We start from the raw sequence: 26,298 nt of genomic DNA, 5'->3' as shown, positions 1-26,298 counted from the left end.
TGAATAGACCGTTTTGATTGGTGTAAAGAGATTTAAAAGACTGGAGGAAATTGACAGGTATACTTCCGTTGACTCACTTGATGCCGGCGTTTTCTTGAGGTTCGGTAATGGTGTTCTTTTGTTGAAATTTGAAAAGGTAAGGTTTCTTTCTACGTGAGCTATGCTTGTGTAGAACATCATGATTGGAATTTTGGAATTTATGTTCCTGATTTACTTTACTTTAGATAAAGAAATGTGAGATACGTTCAAAGTTTTGTAAGATGCTGTGAAATAAGAGTCGGGGATACAACTGGTTGTACGTCCGAGAAAAGTTGTTTGGGACGTTCAGGTAAAATAGCTTATGGTGAAATAATTTAAAAAATATATATTTAGAAAAGATGTTGTGAGTAAAGATCTTTTAAAAAAATATTAATTAAATTTGTAAAATGTTTGTAGATGAACAATTCCTTTGGATAACCATTGTGGATATATAAGCAGTAGGAGATTCCTTAGAAGCTCTCCTGAAGAAGCCTGAGGAAAGGCGAAACATGTTGAGAGGATGAAGATGTATTAGAGCATTGGCGTTCTGGGAACGAAGAAGATTTTTGGTGGAATTGAACTCTTTCTGCTTACAAAAGGAACATGATTAAGGATTTACAATGTGAAAAGATGTTTTTGTGCATCTAATGTGAATTGTTCAAAATTTTGTACATGAATATATGTGTGAGTGTGGTGTAGAATGTGTGGGATGTGAATGAGTTTGATGAGTAATTTTTAAATGTGAGGTGATCCGGGGTTAATTTGAAGAAATATTGCTTGGGATGTTTTTTTAATAATTTTTCATTAATAAAGATTGAGAAATATATTTATATGTCACTATGTATTATTGAATATTGAATATTGATAGATTTGTGATATATTAGACAATTGCCAAGAGTACTGTATCCTGTCATATGACAGGGGAAAGGTAGCGCTGGCGCCATTTTGGTTCCTGTCCCCAGACAGAATATGCGCAGGAGATCACTCCCGGACCCCCGCTAGACCCCCAGGGACTTTTGGCCAGCTTGGGGGGGCCTCCTGACCCCCACAAGACTTGCCAAAAGTCCAGCGGGGGTCCGGGAGCGACCTCTTGCACTCGTTGCCGTATGGCCGTATTGCCGTATTGCAAAATGGCGCCGGCCATACGGCAATTTAATGTGGATAAGTGCAAGGTGATGCATATAGGGAAAAATAACCCATGCTATAATTACACAATGTTGGGTTCCATATTAGGTGCTACAACCCAAGAAAGAGATCTAGGTGTCATAGTGGATAACACATTGAAATCGTCAGTACAGTGTGCTGCGGCAGTCAAAAAAGCAAACTGAATGTTGGGAATTATTAGAAAGGGAATGGTGAATAAAACGGAAAATGTCATAATGCCTCTGTATCACTCCATGGTGAGACCGCACCTTGAATACTGTGTACAATTCTGGTCGCCGCCGCATCATATGACAGGGCAAAGGTAGCGCCGGCGCCATTTTGGTTCCTGCCCCCCGACGTCACGAGCGCAGGAGATCGCTCCTGGACCCCCGCTGGACTTTTGGCAAGTCTTGTGGGGGTCAGGAGGCCCCCCCAAGCTGGCCAAAAGTCCCTGGGGGTCCAGCGGGGGTCCGGGAGCAATCTCCTGCGCTCGTGACGTCGGGGGACAGAAACCAAAATGGCGCCGGCGCTACCTTTGCCCTGTCATATGACAGGGCAAAGGTAGCGCTGGCGCCATTTCTATTAACACAGCCGTGGGCCGAGAGTGGAAGATCACACCGGGACCCCCCCCCCCCCACTGGACCCCAGGTAATTTAAAACATTTTAGGGGGGTTCGGGAGGGTGGGGGATTTATTTTAAAGAGTCGGGGTGGGTTTTAGGGTTGTTTTAGTGTGCCGGTTTTCCCGCCCTCCCCCTTCCCCTCCCCCTCCCCCTTCCCCCGATTTACGATTTTTGACGATAAATCGGGGGAATTCCTATTGTATCACACCTCTAACGATTTTTTACGATTTAAAATATATCGGACGATATTTTAAATCGTCAAAAAACGATTCACATCCCTAGTGGCTACTGTAAAAATGACTTCGCTAAATGTTAATGGTATCTTCTCCCCTATTAAACGGAAGAAGCTTCTTACGCTCTTCCAGACGCTTCATTCCCAAGTGGTATTTCTTCAAGAAACACATTTGTCTGCTGCAGAATATGCAAAATTTAAAAGGGAATGGGTGAGTCAATGTTACTCTTCTTCTTATTCGACTAGGAGGTGGGGGTGGCAATATTATTTCATAAGCAATTGCCATTTCAGTTGGAAAAGCTCTGGCAGGATGCGGATGGACGTTATGTTATTGCCTTAGGGCAGTTGCACCAGCAGAAGTTTGCATTCTGCAACATATATGCACTTAATGATTATCAGCATAGTTTCATGACCACTCTGGTGGGTAAGTTACTGGATCTGACTGACTGCACATTAGTAGTGGGAGGGGATTTTAACACTGTTATGAACAAACAGGAAGATTGTCAACCCCCTAAGATGACAGAGCCCAGAGATCAGCAGAGGGGTGTAAACCTTATCTGTCAGGAATTGAACTTACTAGACATGTGGCGTGCCTTGCATCCTGGAGAAAAAGATTATACGTTTTTTTCTAACCCACACAGCTCCTAGTCACGCTTGGATCATCTCCTAATCCCTGATTCTGTATTTCATCCGGTTAAAACAGCCACTATCGGCACCATTTCCGTATCTGACCATGCCCCAGTTTTGATTACTATGGAACTAGGCAGGGATTCTCCAGCCGCGGCCTCGTGGCGTATGTAAGACTTTTCAAACATACTTAAAAGGATGCTGGGATGACTATATTCGTTTTAATGCTACATCAGACGTCACCCCACAAAGTTTATAGGAGGCCGGGAAGGTGGTGTTGAGGGGTGATATTATTGCGTATGTGGCTAAGCGCAATCGAGAGCGCAATGCGGAGATACTGCACCTTACTACCGAGTTGAGAGCTGCCCAATCACGCCACATTCAGAACATGTCAGTCTCCACTAAAAGCAAGGTGAACAAAATTAGGGAAAGCTTGAATCTGCTCTTAAACCAAAGGGCGTCTAAATCGTTACGACACTACAAATATAAACTATATAAATTTGGTTCCTGACTGAGTAAGATACTGGCTAATATAGTGCAGGCCCGTGATCCTTAATCTGTTATCACTAGCATCGGGGGGGAGTGTGCCAGTCCTCCTGGGATGAGATTACTGAAAAGTTTCTTGAATACTATCGTACTCTGTATAACAGTAAACCAAGCGATCCTGCACTTGCTTCCCGTTTTTTTTCGGGACCTCCCATGGCCATCAATTTCTGCGGTCAGATTAGAGGCTCTGAATTCCCCTATAAAAGATAGCGAAATCTATACTATTATTCAGGGCTTAAAGTTTGGGAAGGTAGCGGGGCCCAACGGTATCAGTTCTGAATTCTATAAGATATTGCGATTCCCCTTGCTGCCCACCCTGGCGTCATATTTTAATACTCTCCATGATGAGACCTTTATAAATCCCCTAGAAAACAGGTCTACCATAGTCCTTATTCCTAAAAAGGGGAAAGACCCTCAGGAGGTGGGCTCCTATAGTCCCATATCCCTCATTAATGTTGATATAAAGATACTGTCGGCTAGGGATGTGAATCGTTTTTCAACGATTAACATTATCGTCCGATAATTTTAATATCGTCTTAAATCATTATAGAACACAATACAATAGAAATTCTAACGATTTATCGTTAAAAATCGTTAAAACTTGTTAGTGCGCACTAACTCCCGTTAGTGCGCACTAACAGAAAATGATACAAATTGACACTTTCCAGGTCAGTAAAGGTCAGTTAGGAATGAATATGTATTCCTATTGGCTGGCTGCCCTCTTATCTATTGATGGTACAAAGGTTCCAACTGAGGTGATGGTTGGGGGGATGGGAAATGGAAATGGAAACTCAGGAACACTAACAGAAAATGATACAAATTTTTGACACTTTCCAGGTCAGTAAAGGTCAGTTAGGAATGAATATGTATTCCTATTGGCTGGCTGCCCTCTTATCTATTGATGTTACCAAGGTTCCAACTGAGGTGATGGTTGGGGGGATGGGAAATGGAAACTGTTGGTAGTTGACAAAAAAAGTAATGTGATCAGTCAATATGACTAGAACTTGTGCCCTATTCCTTATACCAGGGGTGTTGTGATCTTCCTGCACTCAGTGCCCTATCCCTGATACCAGGGGTGTTGTGATCTTCCTGCACACAGTGCCCTAACCCTGACACCAAGGGTGTTGTGATCTTCCTGCACACAGTGCCCTATCCCTATTAATACCAGGAGTGTTGTGATCTTCCTGCACACAGTGCCCTAACCCTGATACCAGGGGTGTTGTGATCTTCCTGCACACAGTGCCCTAACCCTGATACCAGGGGTGTTGTGATCTTCCTGCACACAATGCCCTAACCCTGACACCAGGGGTGTTGTGATCTTCCTGCACACAGTGCCCTATCCCTATTAATACCAGGAGTGTTGTGATCTTCCTGCACACCGTGCCCTAACCCTAATACCAGGGGTGTTGTGATCTTCCTGCACACAGTGCCCTATCCTTATTAATACCAGGAGTGTTGTGATCTTCCTGCACACAGTGCCCTAACCCTGATACCAGGGGTGTTGTGATCTTCCTGCATGCAGTGCCCTATCCCGCCCTCATTACTAGTGACATGCTGGCTTCACAGACAGGGGGGAGCTGCCTGACCCTCACTCCTGACTTCCCCTATGTCCCAGCCAGTGAATGGTGTGTGGGTGAGGGGGAGGGGGAGGGGAGGATGGTGAAGTCTGAGACAGCTCCCTCCCTGCATTACTAGTGAGAGGCTGGCTTCACAGACAGGGGGGAGCTTCCTGACCCTCACTCCTGACTTCCCCCATGTCCCAGCCAGTGAATGGTGTGTGGGTGAGGGGGGGGGGGGGGAGGATGGTGAGGCTGAAACAGCTCCTTCCCTGCATTACTAGTGAGAGGCTGGCTTCACAGACAGGGGGGAGCTGCCTGACCCTCACTCCTCCCCTCCCCCATGTTCCAGCCAGTGAATGGTGTGTGGGTGAAGGGGGGGGGGGATGGTGAAGGCTGAGACAGCTCCCTCCCTGCATTACTAGTGAGAGGCTGGCTTCAAATACAGGGGGGAGCTTCCTGAGCCTCACTCCTCCGGGGTGTTGTGATCTTCCTGCACACAGTGCCCTATCCCTGATACCAGGGGTGTTGTGATCTTCCTGCATGCAGTGCCCTATCCCTAATACCAGGGGTGTTGTGATCTTCCTGCACACAGTGCCCTATCCTTGATACCAGGAGTGTTGTGATCTTCCTGCACACAGTGCCCTATTCCTGATACCGGAGGTGTTGTGATCTTCCGGCATGCAGTGCCCTATCCCGGTTACTGGGGGTGTTCTGATCTTCTTGCACACATCCCGGTGTCAGGAATAGGGCACTGTGTGCAGGAATATGACAACACCCCTGGTATTAGGGATAGGGCACTGTGTGCAGGAAGATCACAACACTCCTGGTATTAATAGAGATAGGGCACTGCATGCAGGAAGATCACAACACCCCTGGTATCAGGGATAGGGCACTGTGTGCAGGAAGATCACAACACCCCGGAGGAGTGAGGGTCAGGCAGCTCCCCCCCTGTCTGTGAAGCCAGCCTCTCACTAGTAATGCAGGGAGAGAGCTGTCTCAGCCTTCACCATCTTCCCCCCCCCCCCCTTCACCCACACACCATTCACTGGCTGGAACATGGGTGAAGGGAGGAGTGAGGGACAGGCAGCTCGCCCCCTGTCTGTGAAGCCAGCCTCTCACTAATAATGCAGGGAGGGAGCTGTCTCCGCCTTCACCATCCTCCCACCCCCTACTCACCCACACACCATTCACTTGCTGGGACTTGGGGGAAGGAGGAGTGAGGGACAGGCAGCTCCCCCCTGTCTGTGAAGCCAGCCTCTCACTAATAATGCAGGGAGGGAGCTGTCTCCGCCTTCATCATCCTCCCACCCCCCACTCACCCACACACCATTCACTGGCTGGGACATGGGGGAGGGGAGGAGTGAGGGTCAGGCAGCTCGCCCCTGTCTGTGAAGCCAGCCTCTCACTAGTAATGCAGGGAAGGAGCTGTTTCAGCCTCACCATCCTCCCCCCCCCCCTCACCCACACACCATTCACTGGCTGGGACATGGGGAGGGGAGGAGTGAGGGTCAGGAAACTCCCCCCTGTCTGTGAAGCCAGCTTCTCACTAGTAATGCAGGCGGGAGAAGGCACTGCATGCAGGAAGATCACAACACCCCTGGTGTCAGGGATAGGGCACTGTGTGCAGGAAGATCACAACACTCCTGGTATTAATAGGGATAGGGCACCGTGTGCAGGAAGATCACAACATTCCTGGTATTAATAGGGATAGGGCACTATGTGCAGGAAGATCACAACACTCCTGGTATTAATAGGGATAGGGCACTGTGTGCAGGAAGATCACAACATTCCTGGTATTAATAGGGATAGGGCACTATGTGCAGGAAGATCACAACACCCCTGGTATCAGGGTTAGGGCACTGTGTGCAGGAAGATCACAACACCCCTGGTGTCAGGGTTAGGGCACTGTGTGCAGGAAGATCACAACACCCCTGGTATCAGGGTTAGGGCACTGTGTGCAGGAAGATCACAACACTCCTGGTATTAATAGGGATAGGGCACTGTGTGCAGGAAGATCACAACACCCCTGGTGTCAGGGTTAGGGCACTGTGTGCAGGAAGATCACAACACTCCTGGTATTAATAGGGATAGGGCACTGTGTGCAGGAAGATCACAACACTCCTGGTATTAATAGGGATAGGGCACTGTGTGCAGAAAGATCACAACACTCCTGGTATTAATAGGGATAGGGCACTGTGTGCAGGAAGATCACAACACCCCTGGTATCAGGGTTAGGGCACTGTGTGCAGGAAGATCACAATACTCCTGGTATTAATAGGGATAGGGCACTGTGTACAGGAAGATCACAACACACCTGGTGTCAGGGTTAGGGCACTGTGTGCAGGAAGATCACAACACCCCTGGTATCAGGGTTAGGGCACAAGTTCTAGTCACATTGACTGATCACATTACTTTTTTTGTCAAGCTACCAACTGTTTCCATTTCCCATCCCCCATATATTGTCAGTGGGAACCTTGGTAACATGAATAAATAAGAGGGCAGCCAATAGGAATACATATTCATTCCCATAACTGACCTGAAAAGTGTCAAATTGTATCATTTTCTGTTAGTGCGCACTAACTCCTGGTTAGTGCGCACTAACTCCCGTTAGTGCGCACTAATCGGAAAAAACGATTTTTTAACGAAACAATCGTGCCAAACACGATTTTCTTCTCCTGCCAGACGATTTCAATCGTTAAGACAATAGGGGACACGATTCACATTCGTACTCATTTTTGGTTTTTACCTGCCAGTGCCAGTGCAAAAGTGCGCAATTTTGGACACATTTAAAGTTACTTCATCTGCTCTGCCTTTCCCTCTCCCTCACATCATTGATATATATCACCGGGGATGTTAAGATTACTACAACGATTTAACATTTTTCGTGGTATTATAATGCCCACTGCCTAGTGCCCACTGCACACACTTTGCCTTCTGCCAGGCAAACAGTGAGTGTCATCCTGTCTGCTCTGTCTGCACTATTTCTCTGTCACAGACAGGCTTCACAATACAGCCTGTTATGCTGCACTTTCTGGCCTGCCTTCACTGCTTGCTTATGCCCAGTACTACCTAGCTCCCACTGCCCACAATGTGCCCACTGGCAGTCATACAGAGAATAAATAACTAATCTGAAGTGTAGCTAAGACTTCAATCACGAAAAAGGAAAAACAGAACAACAAGCAAAGCAACACAAATCTACAATGATGCAGAGATATTGTGATGCCATGCTGCCTCCATGGTTTGTTTTCCTGTCTTGTGTTAATGGGCTGCCACAGCAAAAATCCTTACCAAGAATTCGGAGAGACCTCAGAGCTATGCTTTCACACAGATAATGTCTAGAGAAACAATGCAGAGCAAGGCTGTGACATGCTCATTCTTCGAGCTCAGCATCACTGTAACCCGCTCTGCGGCATTATAGGAGACTAGGAAAATGCTCCGCTGCGATACATCATAACTCTCATTGCTTGAAGGTATGCCAATCCGTCCCTTCTCTGCAGCCTGCCCGCTCCACAGTGTATGAACCTTTCTCCATACATTTGCAACTGTTGCTATGCCTATGATTTCCATGGGTCTTTTGACTTTATTTATTTATTTATTTATTTATTTATTTATTTATTTATTTTATATACCGGCAACCGTTTGCACATCGTGCCGGTTTACAGATAACTTACAACAAGGATATATAGGCAGAGCCTTTACAAGGAACAGTGTATAACATAAGCTCAAAAACAGAGCAAAATACTAGATAACTTGTGGAAGGAGGGGGTGGGGTGATCGAGACAGAGTAGGGGGCAGGGGAGGGTGAAAACTGGTACATAAGGAAAAAAGTATGTACAGGGGTCGAGGGATTATTGACATATACATAGGTTATATACAAAATTGTATAAGCGCGTAGAAACTCAGTACTTGAGGTGAGAAAGTGTGTATGGTTGCGTTAAGTGACAAATATTATGTGCTGGAGGTTAGGTGAGGGGTTTGTGTTTCCTTAGAGGGTGTGGGTGTAGGTCCTGTGGAGGGGGTGTTAGTACGAGAGGGTGGAAGGGTTTGGGTGTTGGTAGGTGATGATGATGATTGGGGGTATGCTTGGAGGAAGAGCCAGGTTTTGAGTTTCTTTTTGAAGGTGGGTGTGGAGGTTTCAGAGCGTAAGTCAAGAGGCATGGAGTTCCAAAGGGAAGGGCCTGCGAGGGAAAGGGCCCTGTTGGTGGTGGAGATGAGTTTAGTGGATTTTATGGAGGGAGGAATGAGAGTTCCATGGAGAGAGGAGCGGGTGGGTCTTGTGGAGGTACGAGGGAGGAAGGGTGGGTTTAGCCAGTTGTAGTGTTCGTTGATTATGCTTTTGTGGATGAGGGTAAGGGTCTTGTATAAAATTCGTGAGTGGATAGGAAGCCAGTGGAGATTAAAGAGGGTGGGAGTAATGTGGTCTTTCTTTTTGGCATTGGTGAGGATGCGTGCAGTAGCGTTTTGAAGGAGTTGTAGAGGTTTGATGTAGGAAGCAGGAAGTCCCAGTAGGAGTGCGTTACAATAATCAATTTTTGAAAAGATAATGGATTGGAGTACAGTACGGAAATCAGAGAAGTAGAGGAGGGGTTTGAGTTTTTTGAGGGTTTGTAGTTTGAAGTAGCAGCTGCTAAGGATAGATTTGATATATGGTTTGAAAGTTAGTTGGTTGTCAAGTATGACACCTAGGTTTCTTGTGTCAGAGAGAAAGTTAGAGGGTTGGAGGGTGGGGGGGGGGGGGGGGTGTGCGTGCATGTTTAGAGGAGATGAGGAGGAGTTCAGTTTTTTGCGGGTTAAGGGCTAGGTGCATGTCAGTGAGGAGTTGGTTTATGGAGGCGAGAATGGTGTTCCATTTTTGGAGAGCAGTGAGAACAGAATTTGTGAAAGGAATGAGGATTTGCACATCATCTGCGTAGATGAAGTGTGTAATCCCAGAGATGGAGAGGAGGTTTGTAAGGGGGAGCATGTAAATGTTAAACAAGGTGGAAGAGAGGGAGGATCCTTGGGGTACGCCACAGTCGAGATTAATAGGGGGGGACGTGAAATTGTCGGTGAGGACTGTGAAGGTACGGTTTTGGAGGAAGGATTTTATCCAGGAGAGGGCAGTACCTGAGATTCCTATGCTGATGAGAGTGTTGATGAGGATGTTGTGATCTACAGTGTCGAAAGCGGCAGAGATATCTAGCATGGCGATGAGATAGGAGTTGCCAGCATCCATACCTTTGATGATGGTGTCTGTGAGGGAGAGGAGTAGGGATTCGGTGCTGAGGTGCTTTCGGAAACCATATTGTGTGGGTGGGAGTATGTTGGATTGTTCTAGGTAGTCGGAGAGGCGGGAGTTTACTAGTTTCTCAATGATTTTGGAGAGGAAAGGGAGGTTGGAGATGGGACGGAGATTGGCAAGGTTTGAGGGGTCAAGGGAGGGTTTTTTTAAGATGGGTTTGACCACGGCTTGTTTCAGGGAGATAGGTACTAGGCCGTGTTCCAGGGAGCAGTTAACGATTTTGGAGAGTGAAGTGGCTATGGTTTTGGGGATAGCGAGGAGTAGTTTAGTAGGGATAGTTTCTGAAGGGTGGGAGGAGGGTCTCATCTTTTTTAAAATATTTTCTATTTCTAGAGATGAGGAAGGTTCAAAAGAAGAGAGGATAGTGGGTGTATGTGGGGTGGGGGGGGGTGATGCAACTGGTGATGGGGGAATTTTTGGTATTCGGGGTAAATTTGGCGGTGATGTTGGATATTTTGTTCTTAAAGAACATGGCAATTTCATTGCATCGGGTTTGTGTGGAGGGGATTTGGGATGTGGACACGTTGGATTTGGTAAGATTTGAGACTAGAGTGAATAGTGCTTTAGGGTTGAATTGGAGGTGGTGAATTTTCTTGGCATAGTATTCTTTTTTTGTTGTTTGAATGGCGTTTCTATAAGCGTGCATGAGTTGGTAGTAGGTGGTTTTTGTGGCAGTAGAGGGATGTTTGCGCCAGTGTCTTTCTGCTGCTCTAAGTTGGATTTTTTGGGTTTTGAGTGTCTGGGAGTACCAGGGTTTTTTTGGATGATTTGGTTTGTGTGATTGTTTTGTGAATGATTGGGCATAGATTGTTAGCGATTTCCTGTGTTGTTTCTGTCCAGGAGGATATAGCCCTGTCTGCTGTCTCCAGGTCAATGTGAATTGGGATGTTGGAGCAGGCGGTGGCGAGGGTATCTATAGGGCAGGTTTTATGAAATTGGAAGGATTTAGGCTGAGAAGGAGAGGAGGTGGATGGGGTTTGTAGAGAGAGGGTTGTGTTAATGATCGAGTGATCAGACCAGGGGACAGGGAGGCATGTAGGGGAGCGGATGACGTTGATGAGTGCGTTGGTGAAGATGAGGTCAAGGGTATGACCTGCTTTGTGGGTTGGGGAGTGGATAAGTTGGGTAAGGCCCATGGCGTCTAAGGATGAAATGAAGGCTTCGCATGATGGGGATTGAGGGGTGGAGTCGACATGCAGGTTAAAGTCGCCAAGGAGTATCGTGGGGATGTCGGGAGAGAGGGAGACGGTGAGGAATTTGATGAGGGGGGAGGGGTCTTTTTCTAATAGACCAGGAGGGGTATATATAAGGCAGATTTGTAGAGATTGCGATTTGAAAAGGCCTACTTCGTATTGGTTGGGAATATTGCAGGTATGTGAGGTGAGCTTGAGTTCTTTTTTAGCTAGGAGGAGTAGGCCTCCTCCTCTTTTCTTTTTTCGGGGGATGGAGAAAATGTCATAGGTTTCGGAAGGTAGTTGGTTGATGAGGGGGGTGTCGCAGGGTTTGAACCAGGTTTCAGTTACTGCAAAGATTTCTGGTTTGGAGTCAGTTAGAATATCATGGAGTAGGTGCGTTTTTTGTTTTAGGGATTGGGTGTTAATGAGTAGCAGAGAAATGAGGGAGATGGTGAGTGCTTGTGAGGTGGGAGATATGGGAATGGAGGTCAGCCGCCTTTTTTGAGGATAATGGTGGCTGTAGGGGGGGAGGGTTAGTTTAAGGGGGTGTCCAAGCGGGTAATTGGGGGGACAGAAGTAAGCGTGTGGGGGCATTATTGTGCAGGGGCTAGTGGAGGTGTATTGGGGAGAAGGATAAGTTGTGAGATGCAGGCACAGTAATGCAATTAACCAGATTAAGGCAATGATAGCAGAACAATGTAGAAGCATGCACTGTAAATACAGATGAACAGCTTAAAGTAGATTAACAGCGTAGGGGACTTGACCAGAGTAACACAATATGGACAGATGACATGCAACTTCACAGCTTAAGGCAATCGATTAGAGTAATGCAGGTGAATAGATTATTGCAGTGTAACAAAGTAAATGCAGTTAAACATAGTAGGTAGGCATTTGGATAAGGTAGGTTAGGAAATGCAGATACTGTAAAGCAAGTTGACAGTATATCCAGAGGGGGACACACTTACGTCTGATAAGCTTGCTGTGAAGGTGCAGTGTGTTGAATACTTTATCTGGAGAGGGGCAGAACTTTGTGAACGGTCTTTGGTCTGTCTTTAGTGAAAGTGTTCTCTTGGTACGGATTCTTGTCTCCGGTGACAGGCGGCGGCTTCTGTCAGGGTGTTCTTGGCTGTAGTAAGATTTCTGGAACCAGTTTAGGAGGAGAATTGGGGCACTGCTCGTGGTGAGCGAGGGGCGAACCGAAGGGGCGAAACAAAGGGGCAGGCCCCTTTGTCGCGCTCCTTCGGCGCGCGACGCACGGCGCGTGGCGCCGGATTTGCTGCAATTAAAAGGGCCTCTGTGCCCTTTTCGATTGGCTGCAGGTAGGAGTGTTGAGGCGGGCCTTCCTTCCGGGCGGGGCGGCGGCAGGACGGCGTGATAGGCCGCGTGGTCGGCCTCGGACCCAGCGGGGGCAAGGGAGAAATTCAAGGGCCTTACCCCGATGGGTCTGTGGCGCCGACCGCGCAGGCCCTCCCTCGCGCCGGGTGCCGTGGAAGAGATGAAGAGGACGAAGTTGCTGGTGCTGCAGGAGCTGTTCGTCGCAAGGAGAATTGCTTATAGAAATCATTCTGTTTGACAGAAATGAAACAAGTAGGATTCCTTTAGTTCACGGGTCCCCTTCAGCTCATTTTGGACCCTAAGAGTCTGGAGTCAGAGTTTAAAGCTTTTAAAAAAGCTCTAAAAGCATGGCTTTTCGAACAGGCTTATATTGACTATCTTGAAAAAAAGGACTAATTGGTTTAAAGAAACATTATTTTTATCTTTGTTTTATGTTCTTTTATTAATAATTGATTAACAATTTTATTTTTTATCACATTTTACTGTACCTTTTAGATATTTCAGTTTGATTTTATGATTTTGTAACATGTAAACCGTTGTGATGTATATTATGAACGATGGTATACAAGAATTTTTAATTCTATTTCTTACATTCCCAGTTCATTAGCCCTTGTTAATTGTAACTGCTTCTCTTCATCACGTTATTTATGTTTTCTGGTTGTATTATTCGCACCCCTGTTTTCTGTAAACCGACATGATGTGAACGAGTTCATGAATGCCGGTATAAAAAAACCTTAAATAAATAAAGAAAGAAAGAAAGAAAAAAAAAAAGAAATAAGTTGGCTCCACTGATTTCATTTTTATATTTTGTTTTCAATGAATGCACTTCTCTAGCTGAGATGCTTGTTCAATTAGTCCTCCTTTAGTCTGGCATCAAGAGTTCAACAGTTGCTCACAGGTTAAAAGAAGAGGTTAGTTGGTTCCATAGTGTAGTGGGTATCACATCTGCTTTATACGCAGAAGGGCCTGGGTTCAATCCCCAGTAGATCCATTTTTAACTTGCTGCAGAAACAGGCATGCGTCTGAGTGCAAGGATAACTTAGATACTGAAAAAGCAAGTTGAAGACCAATGGGTTCCATATATGTGCAGTGGAAACCCCACCTGTCAGGTTTTCAGGATATCCACAATCTATATGCGTGGGATAGATTTACAGGCCCTTCCTTCTATGCTTGCTACTTGATCTCATGCAAATTCATAGCAGATATCGTCTTCCCCAGAAGAAGTGTGGGAATGGTTACTGGAAACGAAATAAGAAAGCTTTAGGTAAACTCCTAAGCCAACACCTTGTGTGGTAAAAAGAATTGAGTCCCTCACAGGCTTTCTGCTTCGGATATATTTAAAAAAGGTTTTACTGTGAGTTTTTGCCTCTACAGCCAACTTCTTTTCAAATTCTCTCTTAGCCTGTCTTATCAATGTCTTACATTTAACTTGCCAACATTTATGCTTTATCCTATTTTCTTCTGTTGGATCCTTTTTCCAATTTTTGAATGAAGATCTTTTGGCTGAAATAGCTTCTTTCACCTCCCCTTTTAACCATGCCGGTAATCGTTTTGCCTTTTTTCCACCTTTCTTAATGTGTGGAATACATCTAGACTGTGCTTCTAGAATGGTATTTTTTAACAATGACCACATCTCTTGGACATTTTTTTACTTTTGTAGCTGCTCCTTTCAGTTTTTTTCTAACAATTTTTCTCATTTTATCAAAGTTTCCCTTTTGAAAGTTTAGCACGAGAGTCTTGGATTTGCACTTTGTTCCTCTTCCAGTCATTAAATCAAATTTGATCATATTATGATCACTATTGCCAAGTGGCCCCACCACCGTTACCTCTCTCACCAAGTCCTGTGTTCCACTGAGAATTAGATCTAAAATTGCTCCCTCTCTCATCAGTTCCTGAACCAATTGCTCTATAAAGCTATCATTTATTCCATCCAGGAACGTTATCTCTCTAGTGTGACCCGATGATACATTTACCCAGTCTATATTGGAGTAATTGAAGTCTCCCATTATTACTGCACTACCAATTTGGTTAGCTTTCCTAATTTCTCTTAGCATTTCACTGTCCGTCTCACCATCTTGACCAGGTGGACGGTAGTATACCCCTATCACTATAGTCTTCCCCGACACACAAGGGATTTCTACCCATAAAGATTCAATTTTGTATTTAGTCTCATGCAGGATGTTTATCCTGTTGGACTCTATGCCATCCCGGACATAAAGCGCCACACCTCCTCCCGAGTGCTCCTCTCTGTCATTGCGCTATAATTTGTACCCCGGTATAGCACTGTCCCATTGGTTATCCTCTTTCCACCAAGTCTCTGAGATGCCAATTAAGTCTATGACATCATTCACTCCTATACATTCTAATTCTCCCATCTTACTTCTTAGACTTTTTGCATTAGCATACAAACATTTCAAAGTTTGTTTTTTGTTTGTATTTTCATTCTGCTTTTTAATTGATAGGGATAAGTTAGAAATTTTTAGCTCAGGAGAGGTTTTAGTTACAGGCACTTGGACTACTTTTCTAATTATTGGAACCTCACTGTCGGGATGCCCTAATTCTAATGCTAAAGATTCCTCTCTCCGAACCATGCGCTGCTGAGCGATTGTCGGCTTTCCTCTTTGTTCTAGTTTAAAAGCTGCTCTATCTCCTTTTTAAAGGTTAGCACCAGTAGTCTGGTTCCACCCTGGTTAAGGTGGAGCCCATCCCTTCGAAAGAGACTCCCCCTTCCCCAAAAGGTTCCCCAGTTCCTAACAAAACTGAATCCCTCTTCCTTGCACCATCGGCTCATCCACGCATTGAGACTCCGGAGCTCTGCATGCCTCTGGTGACCTGCGTGTGGAACAGGGAGCATTTCAGAGAATGCTACCCTGGAGGTTCTGGATTTAAGCTTTCTACCTAAGAGCCTAAATTTGGCTTCCAGAACCTCCCTCCCAAATTTTCCTATGTCGTTGGTGCCCACATGTACCACGACAGTCGGCTCCTCCCCAGCACTGTCTAAAATCCTATCTAGGTGACGCTTGAGGTCCGCCACCTTCGCACCAGGTAGGCATGCTACCAGGCGATCCTCATGCCCACCAGCCACCCAGCTATCTACATTCCTAATAATTGAATCACCAACTATGACGGCCGACCTAACCCTTCCCTCCTGGGCAGTAGGCCTTGGGGAGATATCCTCAGTGAGAAAGGACAATGCATCACCTGGAGAGCAGGTCCTTGCTACAGGATCCTTTCCTGCTGCACCTGGTTGGTGTTCTCCCATCATGAGACCTTCTTCCTCCAAGGCAGCACCAGGGCTGCCAGTCTGAAGTTGGGACTTGACTACTATGTCCCTGAAGGTCTCATCTATATACCTCTCTGTCTGCCTCAGCTCCTCCAGGTCTGCCACTCTAGCCTCCAGAGATCGGACTCGTTCTCTGAGAGCCAGGAGCTCTTTGTATCGCATGCACATGTACAACTTCTCACCGGTGGGTAAAAAATCATACATGTGACACTCGATGCAAAAGACTGGGAAGCCCCCCTCTTGTGCTGGACTGCTGTCTTCATCTCAATTTTGATCAGTTCCTAGTTAAGTTTTAGGTTGCTATGGGAGTAGGAATGTGTCTAACGTCCTTTAAATGTATTAGTGAATTCACTATGTGTCTGGTAGTGGCCTACTGGGCTCTGATCGAATTCTCAATAAAGGTTTTGTTGGGTTTTTTGTTGTTTTTTTTTGTGAAAGTGGCACTTGCCTATAAATTAAGGGATGACCGGGGGGAGGGTTGGGAAATACAAACAGTCTTAACTTCAGTTAGTCAGCCTGAGTGACTCACTGCTCTCTTGATTAACAAATGTTGGTGCCTATTCAAACCCAATCACACTACCTCAACACCTTTCCAAGTTGAGTAACTGAGCTGAACTATTCAACTTTTCTACTTAGGTATATACTGCTCCTAGCTTATTTCTAGCTTCTGGATACATTTTGGGTTGGTTGGTTTTTTTTTGTAGGGTTTTTTTTTTCAATACAAACACTCAGTTTGTATTGCAGACTTAAAAATAAACACACTACCTACTGCTACCTTATTGACTGACTATTTAAAAATACAGTCTAACTTGTTTATTCACTGCCTTTCTGACTATTAAAGGCACAAACACACTAAATAAAATTCCCAAATAGTTAACTTTGCCCCAATACTTTTAAAAAAGACAATGTCCCAAGCAAAAACTTACTGATTCCTTTCAGCCACCAGCAAGGTGATCCTCTCCTCTCAGGATTTGGTGAGACAGGTAACAATGGTGGGGCTGCTTGGCAATAGTGATCATAATATGATCAAATTTAAATTAATGACTGAAAGGGGAACAGTATGTAAATCTATGGCTCTAGCACTAAACTTTCAAAAGGGAAACTTTGAGAAAATGAGAAAAGTAGTTAGAAAAAACAGGCGTGGGCCTTGTTTAAAAGTAGCATCCTAGAAGCACAGACCAGGTGTATTCCATGCATTAAGAAAAATGGAAGGAAGGCAAACTGATTACCAGCATGGAAATGTTCCCAAATTTAGCTTAGCCGGTTCAGCACTGAGAAGCCTCCAGAAGATCTAACCTCACTGAAGGGCCTGTCCCTTAATCTAAAAAAATACCCACCTCTACCCTGACTCCCAATCACTCGGTCATTTTTAATGCAGGCTTGTCTTCATCTGTTAAAGAAAGTTTCAGACTTTAAAATGTGTAAGGCTGAATGCACATCACCATTATATACAGGGAGGACAATAATGAAAGCCATTTCTGGGGGTAAAGCGCTCTTTTATCCACAGAAATAGGCTGTTTGATTACTGTCCATCCTCTACACAAGTAAAGGTAGGAGCATATAACAAGGTATATTTCTGGTTTGGAGTTCGGACAGGGGGAAAACTATAGCCAGAGAGCAAAGTGTTAGGTCCCTTTAAGGGCTGCAGCTGGAGAGCTAAGCCAACTCGGGATTATGATGTCTGATTATGACATCACCATAGTAGAGGTTTGAAACCAGGCAACTCCTTTCTTTCTTGCTCTTTGCAACAGAGTCCTCTGTTGCTCCTAGGCTGTGATCCCTGTGCTTTGGTGTCGTGCCTCCAGTGTCTCCTGTGTCATCGTCCCTCCAGCGTCTCCTGTGTCTTCATGCCTCCAGCGTCTCTTGGGTCTTCGTGCCTCCAGCGTCTCCTGTGTCTTCATGCCTCCAGTGTCTCTTGGGTCTTCATGCCTCCAGCGTCTCCTGTGTCTTCATGCCTCCAGTGTCTCTTGGGTCTTCATGCCTCCAGCGTCTCCTGTGTCTTCATGCCTCCAGTGTCTCTTGGGTCTTCATGCCTCCAGCGTCTCCTGTGTCTTCATGCCTCTAGTGTCTCTTGGGTCTTCATGCCTCCAGCGTCTCCTGTGTCTTCATGCCTCCAGCGTCTCTTGGGTCTTCATGCCTCCAGCGTCTCCTGTGTCTTCATGCCTCCAGTGTCTCTTGGGTCTTCATGCCTCCAGCGTCTCCTGTGTCTTCATGCCTCCAGTGTCTCCTGTGTCATCGTCCCTCCAGCGTCTCCTGTGTCTTCATGCCTCCAGCGTCTCTTGGGTCTTCATGCCTCCAACGTCTCCTGTGTCTTCATGCCTCCAGTGTCTCTTGGGTCTTCATGCCTCCAGCGTCTCCTGTGTCTTCATTCCTCCAGTGTCTCCTGTGTCATCGTCCCTCCAGCGTCTCCTGTGTCTTCATGCCTCCAGCGTCTCTTGGGTCTTCATGCCTCCAACGTCTCCATGTTCCTGTGACCATCACTTCGTCTCTTCACTATCTGCCACAGACCTTCTGCCTGGACTACGCTGTCTCTTCAAGAGATTGGTTCCTATCTTGCTGGGTGAACGCTCTATATCTTCCTTCTCTTTCCTCTCTGCCCACCTGCCCTTGCTGTTCTTTGCTTTTCATTCCCTTTCTCTGTCTTGTTTATGCTTCCCCTTTTCCTTTCCCTTACTTCTCCTTTTAGCAAAACAGTTTTAGTGGTTAATATTATTTCCCTCCCATGTAAAATTCCCTTTTATTACCATTAGAGGGTCCCTGAGGGAGAGATAGAGCTGTGGGTTAATAGGGACAGACAGGGAGAGTTTGTAAAGCTAAAGAAGCCCAGCCAGTTGTACAGTCTGAGCTGATCCTATCAGCACCCTCAGAGCCGACAGACAGGTGCAGCATTCAGCTCTGCAAAAACATTCACTTAAAAACCAGTTGGAGTTACTGTGAAATTCCTTTTCTTCTTCCCCTGCTTGTAATACATTCTTCATAACAAGCTCTGTTTATTAGTACTGTGGATCCTAGGTAAGTGAGTTTTTCAGTGATTCTGGTATTTTTTGGATGTGCCTTCTTTATTTGTCTGGATACTGTGAAACCCCAGGTTTAGGGAGTCACAATGTCCTCAGAAAGCCCTCATGAAGGAGCAGGTGGTAGGGTACTTGGGAAACCCAGTTGGTGGGTGGGAGGTTGTCAGGAGAGAGGCACAAGTGCAGGAGCAGGCAAGGCCTCTGCAGTGCTTGCTAGGATCTTCAAGGTCCAAGCAAGTGAGCAAGGGTTTAACCTCCGAGTGTCAGGTGAAGCAGCTTTTGCTTTACTTCTGCTAAGAATGTTTTATTCCAGGGAGGTAAAGGAAGAGATGTGATGTGTGCTCTTCATTCCTGCCATGAATATTTCATTCTGTGTGGCAGGGGCAGAGCCAGAAGCAGCACAGCTCTTGCTCTGTTTTTCCTGTGAACATTTAAGTGAAGGCTAAGCAATCTTGTATTGCTTAGCAGATAATAACGGGGGTTAGCGAGCGGTAGGATAGGGTTAAATTATAAGTTAGGAGGGAAAGGGGAGGGGGAGAAAGTAAAGCTAAGGGGCCAATGAAAAGGAAGTATTTTGAATTGAGGAGCTGGGATTGGTTGGGGTAATAGTTAGTTAGGGCAGAGAGCCCTTTGGCGCCTCAGTTGGGTGCGAGAGGGCTGAGGGAGCAGGCTGGAATAATTTCCCTCCTCCCTCCCTTATGGTAGAATCATTGGATGTTATTCAATGTGTGTTGTCTTTATTGATTGTCACAGTGGCGGGTAACCCCAGCCCAATATGGTTGATTTTGTTATGTGTTGTTAAAAGGCATTGGGGGGGGGGGGGGGGGGAGGTATCTCGTGTAGCGTGGGGCTGCTACATGAGGTGGCCAATGAGCAAGAGGGGGGCCGAAGCTCTGAGGCCGGGGTACTTACCCACGCTGGTGCGAGGCAGGGTAAGGAAATGGACTCTATGGGTGTAGCTCTACCACTGGGTCGAGGTGGGGAGCAAGTTGTTAAGAAGGGGATAAAAGGGGGGGGGGGGTGTATATGTTGAATAGTGTATTAAGTGTTAGGGGCTCGGGTCATGTTATAATAAACTGCGGCCTTTATTTAACCAAAACAAACATTGTGTGGGATTATAAAGGGGGAGGGGAAGCAATTGAAAGCGAGTCTTGCCTCTCCCAGTTTTTCTTGGGGTGGGAGGCTGCAGGAAGGAGCCAAGGATGAGGCAGGAGCTCTCGTGCCACTCTCCAGCCCTTATGAATATTTCATTCAAGGACAAGGTGGGGAGATGAACCAAAGCTGTGGCAGCCGATCATGCTTGCTCCTGCCTTGAACATTTGATTATGGGGGGAGGGGGAGGAGGGAGTCAGAGACACGGAGCAAAAGCTCCCTCCATGAACCTCTGGTTTGGGGCTCTGGCAGTGGCTGCCTGGGACTGAGCTGTGGGTCTCATCTGGGTCTGGATGTTTCCCAGCCTTGACCTAAATAATCAAAGTATGCAAGGTCTGGCCAATCCCATCTGAATTTTAACCTGAGGTGATAAGGAATGCAAAAGTACACATCTAGATTTGCTTTGTTTATTGCCCCCTCAAAAATACCCCTGCCTGCTTTTTGTGAGGGCACGGTGTTAAAGGAAAGCTCTGCATATAGTTTTCCCCCTGACCGAACTCCAAACCAGAAATATGCCTTGTTATATGCTCCTACCTTTACTTGTGTAGAGGATGGACAGTAATCAAACAGCCTATTTCTGTGGATAAAAGAGCGCTTTACCCCCAGAAATGGCTTTCATTATTGTCCTCCCTGTATATAATGGTGATGTGCATTCAACCTTGCACATTTTAAAGTCTGAACCTTTCTTTAACAGACGAAGACAAGCCTGCATCAAAAATGACCGAGCGTTTGGGAGTCAGGATAGAGGTGGGTATGTTTTTTAGATTAAGGGACAGGCCCTTCAGTAAGGTTAGATCCTCTGGAACTGCTCAGGCTAAGTTTTCAGGAGGCTCCTCAGTGCTGAACTGGCTAAGCTAAATTCCCTGTACGTACCCGGATCAGTCCAGACTCCTGGGTTTTGCCCCCCCCCCCCCCCCCTCTAGCAGTTGGAGGCAGAAGTTTATCAAACAAACCTATGCCTTATCTAGGCTGGTGCCACCTACAGTCTGGCGGTATTCTTCTGTCTCCTAGCAGGTGGAGGAGGTGCAAAACCTACAGTCTGTGCTGAGGCCTAGTTTTTCAGTTCTAGATAGTATTGTTAGCTGGGTAAAGAGAAGGATAAAGTTAGAATAAGGTATAGGAGCGCAGTGGTTTGCCTGCAGGTCCAGTCTCCCGCCTCCCAGGGGGTTGTGAGGTCCGGAGGGGGACCATCCCCCCTGGTTTCCGAGGCCGCTGAGGTGTGGGGTGCTTTGCCCTCCTGCCAGCGTGAATTTGTGACTGGGGGTGATACCGGGGAGCCCGGCTCACTCCCCCCAGTAGGTCCAGGACCCGGAGACTATTGGGCGAGTATATTAAAAAAAAAAAAGTTAAAATTTTTTTTTTGTGTGTTCTGTCGGGGCTTCATTCTCCTTCCCTTCCGGTCGCATTTAGGTGCTTGCGCGCCATTTTCGCCACCTTCCGAGCGATTTTCGGGGCGGTTTTTTGCTGCAGCATGCCGCATCGGGCCGCTTGTAGGGCCTGCGGCACCGCGCGGGCGCAACTGTCCTGGGACAATTTGTGTTCCGATTGCCTCTCCGGAGGCAAGGGGGTCTCTGCGGCCACGGGCAGGGACCTGGTGAGGGTCCAAACAGTGACCGGAGCATTTGGGGATTACATTCTTCAGGTGCCGACCCGTTCCCGTGGGAACGCCCCAAGGCGCCAGCGGCACGGGGGGAGGACGAGCCTCCACCGCGATTGTCACCACAACGCAGAGTCCCTAAGGGGGACAGACCTGCGAGACCCAGCTGTGCTGCCAATCCAGAGGTCCCTGAGGGGGATCAGACAGATTTGTCTTCAGACTCTTCTTTTTCGTCTGATTTCGTGTTGCTTATGCATAAAGCCTTCAAGACACGCAAAGATTGCCATTTAAATACAGTCTCGAGCGGTATGTGATCCGAACTGTGCGTGCGGCAAACGCAGGTGCGCCCGGCACTAATGCACCTCTTTCTACCGCACCTTACTGTATTGGCCTATTTGTGATAACCAAGATCAATGCCTGTAGCTCAGATGGAAAGTAGGACATCAGGAAATGCTTACATATCTCCTTTCTTTCTCTTTCCGGTTCCGCTCATCCTGCAAACTTCAGCACCGGTGCAACTATTCCCACCCCTCTTTCCACTGCTCCCTCTGCTCTCCCCTACCCCAAGCCTCTCCCTCTCTATCTTCCCTCCACCCTCTCCCATCAATCTCCCTGCCTTATCTCCTGTTCTCCCCTTCCATCTTTTTCTCCTTTGCTCCTTCCTGTTATTGTATCGACTCCTCCCACCCTCCTTCCAATGCTCTCTCTGCTCTCACTCCTCTCCCCTAGCCTATGCCTCCCTTCTCTATATCTTCCTTCTCCTTCCTCTCTGCCCACCTGCCTTTGCTGTTCTCTACTTTTCCTCCCCTTTCTCTGTCTTGTTTATGCTTCCCCTTTCCCCTTCCCTTACTTCTCCTTGACATCCCGTGTGTATTTGGTCTGATTGCAGTGCATGCGCTTCGAAGAAAAAAAAACGGTAAGGAGACTTTGCAAACATCGCTTTGTGCCCTATAATACTTTTAAAGGTCCTTGGTCAGCGGATTTGTCCGGCTGAGTTCGGAATTTAGCTGGACAAACCGCAAAGTGTTAAAATTGTGGGCCAATGAATGGCTAACTTACCTGGATAAAACGGGATGACTGGGTGTGGGGCTTATGTTTAGCTGGGTAGCATATAGTTTTCCCCCTGTCCGAACTCCAAACCAGAAATATACCTTGTTATATGCTCCTACCTTTACTTGTGTAGAGGATGGACAGTAATCAAATAGCCTATTTCTGTGGATAAAAGAGCACTTTATCCCCAGAAATGGCTTTCATTATTGTCCTCCCTGTATATAATGGTGATGTGCATTCAGCCTTACACAATTTAAAGTTTGAACCTTTCTTTAACAGACGAAGACAAGCCTGCATCAAAAATGACCGAGCGATTGGGAGTCAGGGTAGAGGTGGGTATTTTTTTTAGATTAAGGGACAGGCCCCTCAGTGAGGTTAGATCCTCTGGAGCTGCTCAGGGTAAGTATTCAGGAGGCTTCTCAGTGCTGAACCGGCTAAGCTAAATTTGGAAATATTTCCAGCCGCCAAGCCATGATTGAAAATTTATCCAGTAAACGGAATCAACTCTTGTGGTCACTTAGCAGCTCTTCTGAAAACTTACCCCTTACTTTGAATACAGAAATGGGCACAATTAACTTTGTGATAACCAATATCAATGCCTGTACCTCAGATGGAAAGTAGGACATCAGGAAATGCTCACATATCTCCTTTCTTTCTCTTTCCGGTTCCGCTCGTCCTGCAAACTTCAGCACCGGTGCAGCTACTCCCATCCCTCTTTCCACTGCTCCCTCTGCTCTCTCTCCTTTCTTCTACCCCATGCCTCCCCCTCTGCATCTCCCCTCCTCCCTCTCCCATCAATCTCCCGGCCTTATCTCCTGTTCCCCCCTTCCATCTTTTTCTCCTTTGCTCCTTCCTGTTATTGTATCAACTCCTCCCACCCTCCTTCCAATGCTCTCCCTGCTCTCCCTCCTCTCCCCTAGCCCATGCCTCCCTTCTCTATATCTCCCTCCTCCTTCCTCTCTGCCCACCTGCCTTTGCTGTTCTCTACTTTTCCTCCCCTTTCTCTGTCTTGTTTATGCTTCCCCTTTCCCCTTTTCCTTTCCCTTACTTCTCCTTGACATCCCGTGTGTGTTTGGTCTGATTGCAGTGCATGCGCTTCGAAGAAAAAAAACCGGTAAGGAGACTTTGAAAACATCGCTTCGTGCCCTGTAATACTTTTAAAGGTGCTTGGTCAGCAGATTTGTCCGGCTGAGTTTGGAATTTAGCTGGACAAACCGCAAAGTGTTAAAATTGTGGGTCAATGAATGGCTAACTTACCTGGATAAAAAGAGATGACCGGGTGTGGGGCTTATGTTTAGCTGGGTAGCAGCCCTGAAGTGAGATAGATAAACTTACTCCACTGTCTTTGGGTCTATACAGCGGGAACCTGTACCTGGGTAAGTCCAGCTAACTTCCTGCTCTCAGCACCGCTGAATGGACCTATTAGTTTATAAATATAAATGAAGAAACATTTTGTTGGTATTCAGGGATTTCACAGTGCTAATCAGTGATTTCTCAGAGACGAGGAGTCCCTCAGATCACAGGGAACTGTCTGCCCTCTATAGTTACTCCAGTGAGCCATAGCAAATGGTTTAGTCCACTCACTACCCTAAACTAGGTCCTCCTCTGGGAGGTGCTTAGACCTTAGAAAAGAGACCCAGAAAAGACAAAACAATAAATATAACAACTGAGGAATCACTATATAGCAGTCAAATGTTTATTTATTAGCACAATCTGTGGTCAGAAGACCTCCTCACTGATTCAGATGCTTGTTGGTTACTCCAGCTCTACCTGACACAAAAACCTGAAAGAAGTGTGAGACTTGGTGCAGGACCCTGCTGATACTCAGTAATAACCTGTCACTAATCATTCACAGAAACAGTGCTAATAAATGAATGTTATAATATATAAGAAAAGGATTTACAGTTAACTCAAAAGGCTTGGAAAACTGCAAACAGTAAAGAGGAAAAAAGGAAAGGAGCAGTAACTGCTGGTACTTAACAGTTTGTCTGCAGAGTGAAATGCTGCTTCCTTCCTAGTCAGATATGAGGGTCCTGTGTAATAGGGATGTGAATCGTTTTACGACGATTAAAATTATCGTCCGATAATTTTAATATCGTCTTAAACCGTTATGAAACACAATACAATAGAGATTCTAACGATTTATCGTTATAAATCGTTAGAATCGTGAGCCGGCACACTAAAACCCGCTAAAACCCACCCCCGACCCTTTAAATTAAATCCCCCACCCTCCCGAACCCCCCCCCCAAATAACTTAAATTACCTGGTGGTCCAGCGGCGGTCCGGAACGGCAGCGGTCCGGAACGGGCTCCTGCTATTGAATCTTGTTGTCTTCAGCCGGCGCCATTTTCCAAAATGGCGCCGAAAAATGGCGGCGGCCATAGACCAACAGGATTCGACGGCAGGAGGTCCTTCCGGACCCCCGCTGGACTTTTGGCAAGTCTTGTGGGGGTCAGGAGGCCCCCCCCAAGCTGGCCAAAAGTTCCTGGAGGTCCAGCGGGGGTCAGGGAGCGATTTCCCGCCGCGAATCGTTTTCCGTACGGAAAATGGCGCCGGCAGGAGATCGACTGCAGGAGGTCGTTCAGCGAGGCGCCGGAACCCTCGCTGAACGACCTCCTGCAGTCGATCTCCTGCCGGCGCCATTTTCCGTACGGAAAACGATTCGTGGCGGGAAATCGCTCCCTGACCCCCGCTGGACCTCCAGGAACTTTTGGCCAGCTTGGGGGGGGCCTCCTGACCCCCACAAGACTTGCCAAAAGTCCAGCGGGGGTCCGGAAGGACCTCCTGCCGTCGAATCCTGTTGGTCTATGGCCGCCGCCATTTTTCGGCGCCATTTTGGAAAATGGCGCCGGCTGAAGACAACAAGATTCAATAGCAGGAGCCCGTTCCGGACCGCCGCTGGACCACCAGGTAATTTAAGTTATTTGGGGTGGGGGATTTAATTTAAAGGGTCGGGGGTGGGTTTTAGCGGGTTTTAACGATTTTAGCGGGTTTTAACGATTTTAACGATTTATCACGATATTTTACCCCCCCCAAACGGCAACAATACGATTCCCTCCCCCTCCCAGCCGAAATCGATCGTTAAGACGATCGAGGACACGATTCACATCTCTACTGTGTAACCTTTTCCTGTCACCCCACAGCTGTACTTCCCAGCTGAAACAGGTCTCTCTCTCTCTTTCTGCTTCCAACTCTCATTCTCTCAGCCCGTACTATCCCTCTAACAGATCCTCAGCAGCAGTGCAATGTCTGCTGAAACAAGCATCTCTCTCTCAGTGTTACAGTCTCTCTCTCTCAGAACTTAGCAGCAGGGTGAAGACATCGGTCCTGGGATTCATCCCCTCAGCTCCAGCTCCTGGTGCCAGTGGAACTCTGCGCTCTTATACTGCTGCCCGGCTGAAGATCATCTGAATAAAAAAACCTTCTCTCAATATACCAGGCAAATAACAAGTAAAACTTCTGCTCATCACCAACAATAATTTTCCAAGTGCGTGGCTCGACTTTTGTGCTGTACCAGAGAGACATTTGAAATTCTGCTGACTCTGCCCCTCCAGCTCTGTCTCAGCCCGATCCCTGAAACACCTCTGCTCGCTGGCTATAAAAGACTAAGGGTTAGAGCAGTGGGAAGCCAGGGTTTAAATACCACTGTCACCACTCCTTGTGGC

General features: G+C 46.8%; 1 long non-coding RNA gene and 1 other non-coding gene across 2 annotated transcripts; both read left to right on the top strand.

Moving 5' to 3' along the window:
* The first annotated feature begins 13,455 nt into the window (after positions 1-13,455).
* On the top strand, positions 13,456-13,528 carry TRNAI-UAU. Its single transcript has one exon. It is a non-coding gene; the product is annotated as a tRNA-Ile (tRNA).
* Positions 13,529-23,568: 10,040 nt separating this feature from the next.
* LOC115082291 lies at positions 23,569-26,062 on the top strand. The gene is made up of 2 exons (XR_003854125.1): positions 23,569-23,747; positions 25,932-26,062. It is a non-coding gene; the product is annotated as an uncharacterized LOC115082291 (long non-coding RNA).
* Positions 26,063-26,298: the final 236 nt, after the last annotated feature.

The sequence above is a fragment of the Rhinatrema bivittatum genome, chromosome 1 (genome assembly GCF_901001135.1).
Source record: "Rhinatrema bivittatum chromosome 1, aRhiBiv1.1, whole genome shotgun sequence".
In the NCBI taxonomy this organism is placed as follows: domain Eukaryota; kingdom Metazoa; phylum Chordata; class Amphibia; order Gymnophiona; family Rhinatrematidae; genus Rhinatrema; species Rhinatrema bivittatum.
This window is presented reverse-complemented; position numbering and strand designations above follow the sequence as displayed.